The sequence below is a fragment of the Pygocentrus nattereri genome, chromosome 8 (assembly GCF_015220715.1).
Source record: "Pygocentrus nattereri isolate fPygNat1 chromosome 8, fPygNat1.pri, whole genome shotgun sequence".
Classification (NCBI taxonomy): domain Eukaryota; kingdom Metazoa; phylum Chordata; class Actinopteri; order Characiformes; family Serrasalmidae; genus Pygocentrus; species Pygocentrus nattereri.
Window position 1 is genome coordinate 5922501 of NC_051218.1, and position 12041 is coordinate 5934541.

At 40.9% G+C, this 12041-nt stretch overlaps 1 protein-coding gene across 1 annotated transcript in view; it reads left to right on the top strand.

Annotated features, from left to right (window-relative positions):
• Positions 1–12041, top strand: part of ntrk3a (neurotrophic tyrosine kinase, receptor, type 3a) — a 419732-nt gene that overhangs the window by 374044 nt on the left and 33647 nt on the right. The window lies entirely within an intron of this gene.

Here is a 12041-nt window from a genome sequence, read left to right on the forward strand (position 1 = left end):
ATCCCCCCCAGCGTCTCACTGAGGGGGTCTCAGATACAGTAGGCCGAAGCTGAGGGTGATACGCTGGTTTAGATCAATGACAGGAACAAGGACCTACTTTGTGCATTGGAAGGATCGATAGTAGTAATTTATGGTGTTAGTCGTAGGTAGGGGGTAGGGGGCATCTGTGTAGTTTCCAGTAGGGATGTGGGGTCTTGTGTTTGTTGTGTTTCTCATTTTCACAGTGAATAAAGTCTATTCTTACTGCTTGTTACTGCCTAAGGTAACTGTCATAATCTGGGTGGTAAAATTATATCATGGATGGATTGATAAAAATCCATGAAAAGTAGAACTACAGCCCTGATCAGTGGGATGCATCCATTTCCATGGTTACACTACACCCTGTTTCCATGGCTATGCTGTATTCTGTTCCCATAGTTACACTGCATCCCATTTTCATGGTTACTCTACATTAAGTCGATGGTTATGCTACATGTCCATAGTTACGTTATACCTCATTTTAGGGTTACCATACATTAATCTCCATGGTTACGCTACACCGTTTCCATAGTTACATTAGTCTCCACCACATTTTCATGGGTACCCTACATTAATTTCCATGGTTACGCTACACCATTTCCATAGATAGATTACACCTTATTTTAGAGTTACCGTACATTAATTTCCAAGGTTATGCTACACCGTTTCTATGGTTTCAGTATACTACACCATGTTTTCATGGTTACATTACATTCATTTCCATGGTTACACTACACCACTTCCATAGTTAGATTACACCTCATTCTAGGGTTACTGTATATTAATTTTCATGGTTACACTACACCCCATTTTCACGGTTACCCTACATTAATTTCCATGGTTATACTACACCATTTCCATGGTTACCCAACACCCCATTATCATGGTTAGTCTACATTAATTTACATGGTTATACTACACAGTTTCCATAGTTACACTATACTCCATTTTCATGGTTACTCTACATTAATTTCCACGGGTACACTACACTGTTTTCATAGCTACACTACAACCCCTTTACATGGTTATGCTACACCTATTTTGATTTTTACACTACATCCTATTTTCAGAGTTACGCTACATCCCATTTCCATGGTAATGACACACTTTGTTTCCAAGGTTCAACTACACCTTGTTCCCACAATTACATTACAGCTCATAACTACTTTTCATTCATTTATTCATGCTAAATTTCCTTCGGGATCAACAACGTATCCATCCATCCATCCATCCATCCATCCATCCATCCATCCATCCATCCATCCATCTACCTATCTATTCATTTCCACAGCTACACTACAGCCTATTTCCACAGCTACACCCATGGTTATGCTATCACTACTTTAATTTTTCGACTACATTCTACTGTCAGAACACATTTCTTAGTTACATTAGAAGTAAAAAGTTATGAGAAGATATGCAGCATTATTGACTGAAAAAGTAAAGACGTTTGGTTGAAAAATTCTAAACTATCTAGTAGAAAAAGAAGAAAAGAGACATTATGTGGCAGTTTTTTAAACTTTCAAAATATTCCTCACCCTCATTCAAATCATTATTTAAAGGACTATCAAGAGATTCTTTAAAAAAACAGAAATGGACCTACTGTGACAAAGTAACCTTTGATGAACGTGAATGATTGAGTGTTAATGTTTGTACAAATATATAACATTCATAATTGTTGTCCTAAAAAAAAATCTTCAGAACAGTAACTTTTACAACAGAAAGCAAAAACATTCTTAGCTTTTCATGTAAACTAAAGAGGAGTTCAACCAATTTGTTAAAAAAATGAAGATGGTTAAGATGCGAAGTCGTTCAGAGCGGTTTGGTGTGACACTCTTCGATCTAGAGAAACTTACTGAGTCAGAGCTGTTCACAGTGGTAATGATAGGAACCAGACGTCCCCCTCTAAAAGCTCCCTCACAGGAAAGTCCTACATGAAATGGTTATGTATTCACAGCCTGATGACCAAGACGCTGTTTCATGGTCGTTTTGAGAAGGTTTTGCCCTAAAATGCAGGTTTTAAACCCATTTATGATGGAGGAATATGTTGTAGGGCAAAATAGTCCCCAAAGAAAACTTCACAAGTTTTCCCCTCATACACTTCTGAGACCCCTGGGTAGAGGTATCTGATAGCATTGCTGTATCACGAGTTGGTTTTCTGGTGGCAGACAGAAGCGAACGAGTCATAAGCAGACTAAAGCCTGACTAATGCCTTAACATGGTTCATCTACTGGAACTATCCTCCAAGGTCAGCAAACACACGAGTTTCTGAGAGAGAAACAGTCCGTCTATGAGCTATTCACTACCAGACAACTGATCGAGAGGAGGTTTTGTTTCCCCCCCACTGAAAAATCTCAAGGCCTACTGCAGAAGACTTCGTGACTTCTACTTTTTTTCAGTGGGAAATGACTTAGCAAGCTGTTTAACTGTGTGGAGCCTTCTGGTTTAATCGTTAACTGTGGCTGAAGCTGAGGAGAGGCGGCTTTGTGGAGGAAGTGTAGCAACTGTGTTTTATTATCTGAAAGCCACGTGAACGATCGCTTCCTCTGAACGTCTTAAGGACACGGAATTGGTTTCACCTTACGGCCACAGACGACGGCTTAGCAGTCCGTTGGAGCCTCGAGAAAACCCGCACATGCTCGTGCACACATACGGCATCTGTGCTCGAAGGTCCACAGTTATCTGTGGAATAATGTCTTCTCAGATTGGTTTTTTAGCGGGGATGCTCACTGTGTCTCCACCGTTGCACTGTGCACTGTCTGTCGAAAGTTTGGGCACACTTCGCTTTTCAAAATGTATATAACACAAACGAGCATGTTTTATGGAGCCCTGAGCCTTTCTTTGTTGGTTCGCAATACAATTAAACAGTTTAGATCTCAGCATTTGAAGGAACATCTGACAAGGTTTTTACCTTGGTCCTTCAAAAGGCCATGCCCAGCACTCCCCCTCCCCCCAGAACACACCACCCCCTGACCCCCCCATTTTTGGACAATATTGTGAAAATGATCACTCTTCAGTTCTCTTTCATTCGCCACGTGAATTTTTTAGTTGAATTTATTTAACCATTCTCTTCGTTCAGTCACTGCAATTAATGGTAAAGAATATATACAATAGAAAAGATTAGATTACACAATTGAAGTTGTATGGTGAGATAATAAAGCTTGCACGTTCTGACTCTACTCTAGGGGTGTGAATCTCTCCCTTTTAGAAAATATGATGTGCATGTCGATGCACAGTTTACGACACCGTACAGAAACAATGTAGTGAAACGGGTAATGATTTGATACCCTTCAATTCATTACCGAGCCGATACGATTTGGTTCAGCATCAATACGATTTGATTCAGTTCTGATCCAATGTTTCGTTTGAATTCAACATGCACTGATGTGTCCCAGTTTCAGTTCAGTAAGTGATTTTGACCAGCTAGAACTGATTGATGAATTGACTGAGGTTTGTGATGCTGCCAGTGTACTTTATAGAAATTTAGCACATTAAATAAGACTATATAGTTGGCTTGACAAACTGTTCTTTGTTTTATTTTCCTAAGATATGTTGAAGGATTGTAGAGCCTATTCAGGACCAGTGTGCTGGCCTTTTGGGACCAATTGCATGCACAATTTTCTTACAGCATTCGTTCAAACATAAGCATTTTTCCCATAAGAAATGACTTGCAGGATGTTTATAAAGTAAAAAGTCATGAAGTACTGCCACATCGTTTGTGGACATTGCATTCAGACTCACAAGCATGCCAGCACAAATATATCACTGCTGTCGGAAGAAAACCTTGTATCTCCAAAATAGTAACTTTACAGGAGAAGGAAAAAACTTATTTCACTTTCAATGTAAGCCAATGGAGCCAGAATTTTTCCCATGTCATTTTGGGTAATTTCTTTTAGGCCATTCATCATAAAATTTACAAACAATGTAAAGAGTAACAGATCCTTTCAAATTATGTCAAAAACTGAAAAATGGCAAAAATGGAGATACAAGGTTTTCTTCCAACAGCAATAATATGCATATGAGCAACCACCTAGGATGCTACAGCAACAGCCTGGCAACACCTTAGCAACCACCTGGAATGAGATAATAATGGCCCAGCAACACTTTAACAACCATCTGAGATACCACAGCAATGGCCCAGCAACACCTTAGTAACTACCTGGGATAACAGCACTGACCTAGCAACACCATAGCAACCACCTGTGATAATGGCAATGGACCCTCAACACCTTAGCAACCACCTGGAATAATATGGAGGTATAATATGGTGGATAACATAGCAACACTTTTGCAACTACTTGGGAGGTGGTAGTAATGGCTTAGCAACACCTCAGCAATAATATTTTGACATTTAATTAATATTTAATTTATTTGACAAGGCAACTTAGTGAAGCTACCTCTCAAAACATGCTAGTAGAGAGAATCGTGGTCTGTTTTTTCGCTGTGAAAGTGCTTCTTTCATTTTTTTCTGCAATTTCCCTGTGGGATCAAAAAAGTATTCTGACTCTGATTCTGATTCTGATAGCAACCGCCTGGGATACCATAGCAATAGCCTAGCAATGCCTTAACAACCACCTGGGATACCATAGCAATAGCCTAGCAATGCGTTAACAACCACCTGGGATACCATAACAATAGCCTAACAGCACCTTAACAACCACCTGGGATACCATAGCAATAGCCTAGCAATGCCTTAACAACCACCTGGGATACCATAGCAATAGCCTAACAACACCCTAACAACCACCTGGGATACCATAGCAATAGCCTAACAGCATCTTAACAACCACCTGCAATACCATAGCAACAGCTTTGCCAAACCAACTTGTTCGATGAGTTTTTATTAGATGCCAATTATTACTGTAACTAGAGATTTCTAGCATTTGAAAGTTATTGTAAGTATACACTGCTTTTTCCTTTCGTTGCGTCTTTGGGAAGTTAACTAGTTGACTATTCATACATTTCCGCTCTGCATTCATCTTTATGTTTCACTGGCGCTGTAACATTATAAAAGGCAAACTACGGCTAAGAGTTCGTAACACCAACTTTAAAAAGAGTATTAAACACAGTGTGAGCTCTGGACGAATAGTTGCTAGTCATTCAGCACGTTTATTACGTATTCCCTCCACAACCGCACAAAAAAAAGAAATAAAAACACAGCCGACTACTGAAAAGAGCTGTTTCAATCACTATTCCGCTCAGTGTAGGTCTTACACATTACAGGCTGTTCGCTAAGACACACAGACGGAGGGCATTGCCTTTAAAGTGGAATGCAATTCCTGCCGGTGAGTCTATCAAAGCCTGCACCTGGAATGCAATTTAGAGAGACAGAAAGAGCCCAGTGCTAAACAGCCTGCCCGCCCGACATCCTGTTTATGCAGTTATGTCCTATCATTGCCTGCCTATAGAGGTTGGTAGCCTGCGGGTTAATCAAATGGATTGGGATTGTGTTGAATCAATTTACTATTTAAATTGTTGGGTGTTTTCGGGGGGGGGGGGGGGGGTGCTATCGCAGTAATTGACAGCATGCGTATGTCCTTGTAGAAATCTAAGAAGTGCAATATGGTCAGAAAACGAGATTCCTAACACGGATTGCCCATGTCATGGGTGCAGCCATGGAGAGGGGGATGGGGGTGGGCTAGGCCAACTCATTTACAAAGCCAGGGCCTCTGTCCTTCAAAATGTAATTGCACCTGCGTTCTTATAATAGAAGATCTCAAAGGAGATGGGTTCTTGTGTCCTGGTCCTTTTGTTTCCACTTTAAATTAATAAATGATTTTTTTTTTGTCACCAAGCAGGTGGTTTACTTGACTCATTCCACCAGTGGAAATATAAAGTCAAGTTCACAAAGCACAGTGGTGGACAGTTACTCAGTAAATGTAATTAGTTTCTATACTTTAGTATTTTTCGTATCTGTACTGAAGTTTTTCCGTTCTGGGCGACTTTTTCCTTTCACTCCACTACATTTCAGAGTCTAATATCCGACTTTTTCCTCCTACATTTTGAGAAATCTGTTGTTCCTTTTGGTTTCTGTGTGTATAAAAACGTAACATGTCAAAACGAAAGAAGCGCAAAGCCAGAGCACCAATCAGGGCCCAGCGGTCACTTTGTTTGGAGCTTGTTTTGACCAATTGGTCATACCGACCCAGTGCGGCATTAAAATGTGACGTCAGCAATCGTATGTTTTGTTTAAAACGAATTTTGATGCTTTTGGTTATGGTAGTTACAATGAAATAGGCCAGTTGGGGGTTGGCAGCATCGTTACAGTGGTGTCTCTGGGAAATAGTGCTTCCTAGCTGGCTCCTGAGTCAGAATTGTGGTGATAGGAACCAGACATCCACCTCTAAACGCTCTCACAGAAAGTTCCTACAGTAAATGGTTATGAATTCACTGCCTGATGACTGAGACGCTGTTTCATGGTTGTTTTGAGAAGGTTTTGCCCTAAAATGTAGGTTTTAAACCCATTTATGATGGAGGAATATGTTGTAGGGCAAAATAGTCCCCAAAGAAAACTTCACAAGTTTTCCCCTCATGCACTTCTGAGACCCAAACCTCCCCCCTGTGTAGATAGGTCCGTCTGCCTGTCCGTCTCATTATCTCTCTGTCTATCTGTCTAACTATCTGTCTATCTGTCTGCCCATCTATCTGTCTGTCTGTCTATCTGTCTGTCCATCTATCTATCTATCTATCTATCTATCTATCTATCTATCTATCTATCTATCTATCTATCTATCTATCTGTCTGTCTGTCTGTCTGTCTGTCTGTCTGTCTGTCTGTCTTTCCATCTGTCTATCTAACTTCTTTATCATCATTAACACTACATATAAAAACTCACTGAGGTTCACTGGTGGTTTTGGACAGTAAATTAAATGGCTAGATTTGTGTTGTAGACATTGTGATGACTGGTTCCTATCACCACCACTCTGAAAAAATCTGCAAGAAACCTTCGTTTACATTGCAACGACTGAATTGTGCATAGATTTTTGGGGACTAATGCCAAGGTGGACCTACAGATGGGTGGGCAGATGGATGCCTTCCTATTTGGTTTTATATTTACTAGCATAATTTCAAAGGCAGCACATAGTGACCATGCACAGCAGATCCGAGATACATATGACACTATCAGAGGCGAAAACGTTTACGAACGCCTGAAGGAAATCATAGGTCAAACCTAAAGGCAGCTCAATTTTACAGCAGCGCTTTTTTTTTATCTAGTCATCTATGGGAGGGAGAATATCAGAGGAAGATGGTGATGGCAGTAAATACAGCATTCGCCAGCGGCGGACCCTGCCGCCATTAATCTGCCCAATCCCCCAGCACCATCCCTCTTCATCAGTGCACTCATCCGTGGGATGATGCCGGCTATCACAGTCCGGTGCAGGACAGAGCAGGAGTGATAATCCTGTCTGCCGGGGGTGTTAGATCATCACCCAAACACTTTACTCCACGCATGCTTTGATCAGGAGTAACAGTGCCCGTTTTTTTTTTTACCGTTTTCCATTCTCCCTCCATCTGCACTGGACTGCTGGATGATCCCAGATAGGCAGGTGAGCGTAAATACCTGAGATTTGGTGAAAAGATCATAGAAAATATCTGCTCAATCGTCCAGCGGACACTTGGAGCAGGTTATAGGGTGACAGGACTGCATTCGAAGGGCTTCGGTCTGCTTTCATAGAGTAGCAAACTGATATACACTATATTGCCAGAAGTATTTAGTCACCCATCCAAATAATTGTATTCAGCATTTCCAATCACCCCCATGGCCACAGGTGTATAAAGCCGAGCCCCTAGGCCTGCAGACTGCTTCTACAGACATTAGTGAGAGAATGGGTCGCTCTCAGGAGCTCAGTGAGTTCCAGCGTGGTACCGTGATCGGACGCCACCTGTGCAACAAGTTCAGTTGTGAAATTTCCTCAGTACTAAATATTCCACAGTCAACTGTCAGTTGCTGAGGCGTATAGTACGCAGAGGTCACCAACTTTCTGCAGAGTCAGTCGCTACAGACCACCAAACTTCATGTGGCCTTCAGATCAGCTCAAGAGCAGCGTAGAGAGCTGCTCCATTCAAGCCTTACATCACCAAGTGCAGTGCAAAGCATGGAATGCAGTGGTGAAAAGCTCCACCACTGGACTCTAGAGCAGTGGAGTTCCAGTGTTCTCTGGAGTGACCAATGACGCTTCTCCATCTGGCAATGATGGACGAGTCTGGGTTTGGTGGTTGCCAGGAGACGGTACTTGTCTGACTGCATTGTGCCAAGTGTAAAGTTTGGTGGAGGGGGGATTATGGTGTGGGGTTGTTTTTCAGGAGTTGGGCTCGGCCCCTTAGTTCCAGTGAGAGGAACTCTTAATGCTTTAGCATGTAAATATATTTGTCAAATACATTTGAAATGTATGAAAGCAACCAAAATCCTGTCTAATGCACTTCACTGTCTGATACCTTTTGAAATGAATTTGTAATCCAGTATCTTAACTTCAAATACCATCAAATGAATCTTTAACATGACAAAAACGAGTGTTGTTGGTATCGCAACTCTGTGGATTGCAGTTATGATTTGATATATTGTTTAGTTGAAATGCATTGTTTGTCTAGAAACTGCCTAGAAGTGAAAAAAATATAATAACAAATACAAATAAATGCATTTCAAACATTTAACGGATATTTATTTCGGCCATTATTTTATATTGCAAAAATGAGTTTACTGTAGGCTTCTGTTCATAAGGCTACATGACACCTACGTAAGCTTGTCATGACAACTAACATAACCCTACATGAACCTTTATAAATGCTTATTCCAATGGGTCTCATTCTGTATTAAGATTATTTGCCAGTTTTGATCAAACTTAGTTAAAGGAGCCTTTATACGGATGACGCCCATTGGAATAAACATGTATAAACATGCATATAGAGTCAGTTGTCATGACAAGCTTATGTAAGTGTCATATGCACAATACCCTACAGTAAAGTATTACCCAATATCTATTTGATAAATATATTTGGAATATGTATTTTTTTTTCTATATGGGCAAAAAGGACTCTTTAGAGAAACTCCATAGGAGTTTTAAGAGATACCAGCCATGGCAATGTCCTCTCCAGATGTTCCTAAAGAAAATATACAAAAATAATCTCTCACTGACTGAGGAAGTGGGAGGATGGTGAGTAGGCAGCTCTCTGGTGGGGCAAATCAAACCTCCTTGCGGCTGAATTAAGTCTAGAGGCATTAGTTTGGGCAGCCTTATCCTTGAACATGATTGACAAATTTTGGCTGCCAATTCTGGAGATAACTTGAGTGCTGTTATTACATTACGTTCTGCAAAAATATTGCAGGCCTGCTGATGTTACACCAACTTCTGTTGCCAAACAAGTCACGGAACATCTTTTGGCAATGCAAACTGACAGTCATGACTACATTTTAACCAGTCAGCAAATAACTCACTGGACCCTACAACCTTTTCCAGATGATGGCCGTCTTCTGACTGATTATTTTGGCCCACACACTAGAAAACTGTACATCTCTTTACCTTTTAAGCTTTAACTGCCGCTGCAGGATGTTGGGGTTTACATTGCTGAAGTTTTGCAACGCAGTGCATTGAATTCTTCCAGTTTCCAAATGGTTTAGAGAGAAAAGCAGGACATTTTATCCAGTTTTGCTGTGCCTACATATATTCTTTAGCACACTCTCAGAAAAAAAGGCACTAAAATGTCTCTGGGTCAGTGCCCCTCTCATCACTGGGGTGGTTCCCTCAAGGCTCCATCTCAGTCCCTTTAGTCAGGGAACATAACTGAACCATAATCCACTGAAATGATGTGTTCTAAGCTGTACTGACTCCACACACCCCGCCTCACCTCCAGGCTTTTAGTCTACTGTTCTGTTTTAAAACATTTGGTTATGTTTTCACCTGGAGAAACTGATTTAAGGTTCACAGCTGGACCCTACGTAAGCTTGTCATGACAACTGACGTAACCCTACATGAACATTTATAAATGCTTATTCCAATGGGTCTCATTCTGTATGAAGATTATTTGCCAGTTTTGATCAAACTTAGTTAAAGGAGCCTTTATACGGATGACGCCCATTGGAATAAACATTTATGAACATGTATATAGAGTCAGTTGTCATGACAAGCTTAAGTGTCATATGCACAATACCCTACAGTAAAGTATTACCCAAAATGTATTTGATAAATATATTTTGAATATGTATTTTTTTCTATATAGACAAAAAGGACTCTTTAGAGAAACTCCATATGAGTTTTAAGAGATACCAGCCATGGCAATGTCCTCTCCAGATGTTCCTAAAGAAAATAAACAAAAATCATCTCTCACTGCCTGAGGAAGTGGGCGGATGGTGAGTAGGCAGCTCTCTGGTGGGCCAAATCAAACATCCTTGCGGCCAAATTAAGTCTAGAGGCATTAGTTTGGGCAGCCTTGATGTTATTTGCCAATTTTGATCATCCTTAGCTAAAGGAGCCTTTATACGGATGACGCCCATTGGAATAAACAATAATAAACATGTATGTAGAGTCAGTTGCCATGACAAGCTCATGTAAGTGTCATATAGTTGCATACACAATACCCTACAGTAAAGTATTACCCAAAATGTATTTGATAAATTTGATAAATACATTTTGTACATATATATACAACTGCACCCTAAAACCACTGCTGTACTTTTGAGGGAACGTTTACACTGTTTGTACCTTGAATGAAAAATGTACCTGAACAGAACCTTCATTTCTGACAGTGCAGAAAACGGCCTATCACGCAGCTCTAGTATAGTCACGGGTGGAGTTTGTGCTACTTGATTTGATGTTTTGTGGGTTTTATTTTGGTATGATGGTCCATGGGAGTGTCTATTAATGTCTCAGGAAATGCAGTTTAAGTGGTTAAGTTAGATTAAGTGACCCACAACAGGGAAATTTCATCTCCTCATTTAACCCATCCATGCAGTGAAACATCACATACACACTAGTGAGCACACACACACACACACACACACACACACACACACACACACACACTAGGGGGCAGTGAGCACACTTGCTCGGAGCGCTGGGCAGCCCTATCCACAGCGCCCAAGGGTTAGATGTCTTGCTCAAGGGCACCTCAGTCATGTACTGTCAGCTCTGGGGATCAAACCGGTGACCTTCTGGTCACAGGGCTGGTTCCCTAACCTCCAGCACATAACTGCCCACTTTTTATTTATTTATATATTTTATTTATGTATTTATTTGCTTATTTTTTATTTTTTGAGATTAAGTTAATCTCAATCATCAAAGCCACTTGGTTGCATTATGTCTTTTACCTAATTAACTGATATCTGCTTGGAAATTTGGCCAATTGAATTGAAAACATGTTAACACTAATTATTTTCACGCTAATGTATGATGGCTAGTAAAACAAGCCTGTTCTTCGAATGCAGGTGAAACCTTACCTAAGACTCTGTCTATGCTGCTGCCTCACTGCTAATATGCCAAGATTATATTACTAATCAACTTTAACAACAACTGTGCTGCTAGGACCTTCCTATCTAGACCATGGTGCTTTGAGATAAAACACCTGACCATGGGATATTTCTCCACTTCTCCTTAATGGGCTTGGGCCCAAAGAAGGCGGCAGTGTTTCTGGATCCTGTATGTGTTTTATTCTTTAACTTCCATTTTTGGATGCAGCAACGAATGGCCTTCCAATGAGAAAAGTGTCCATAGGTGTTTAGGTGTTTCTCTTGTTGCTTCAGTATGCTCAGATCCCACCTTCTCCATCAACCAGCCTCATACCTTCTGATGGAGGGGTTGACCCACAGACAGTGAGGCTTCGCCCCCAGACCCTCCAGGTGGGCTCGATGGACGTGAAGTTTAGTGACTCGCTCGGTTAATCCAGCATCTTGTATACAAAAGGCCACTTTGCCATCTGTGCTCAGGTGCTTCCATCCATCTAAATATGACCTTCGGAGAGAGCTGGGGGAGTGTTAATTAAAATGAAGCTGAGCAGTGTACAAGCTTAAACACTGTTAACCCCTCAAAATC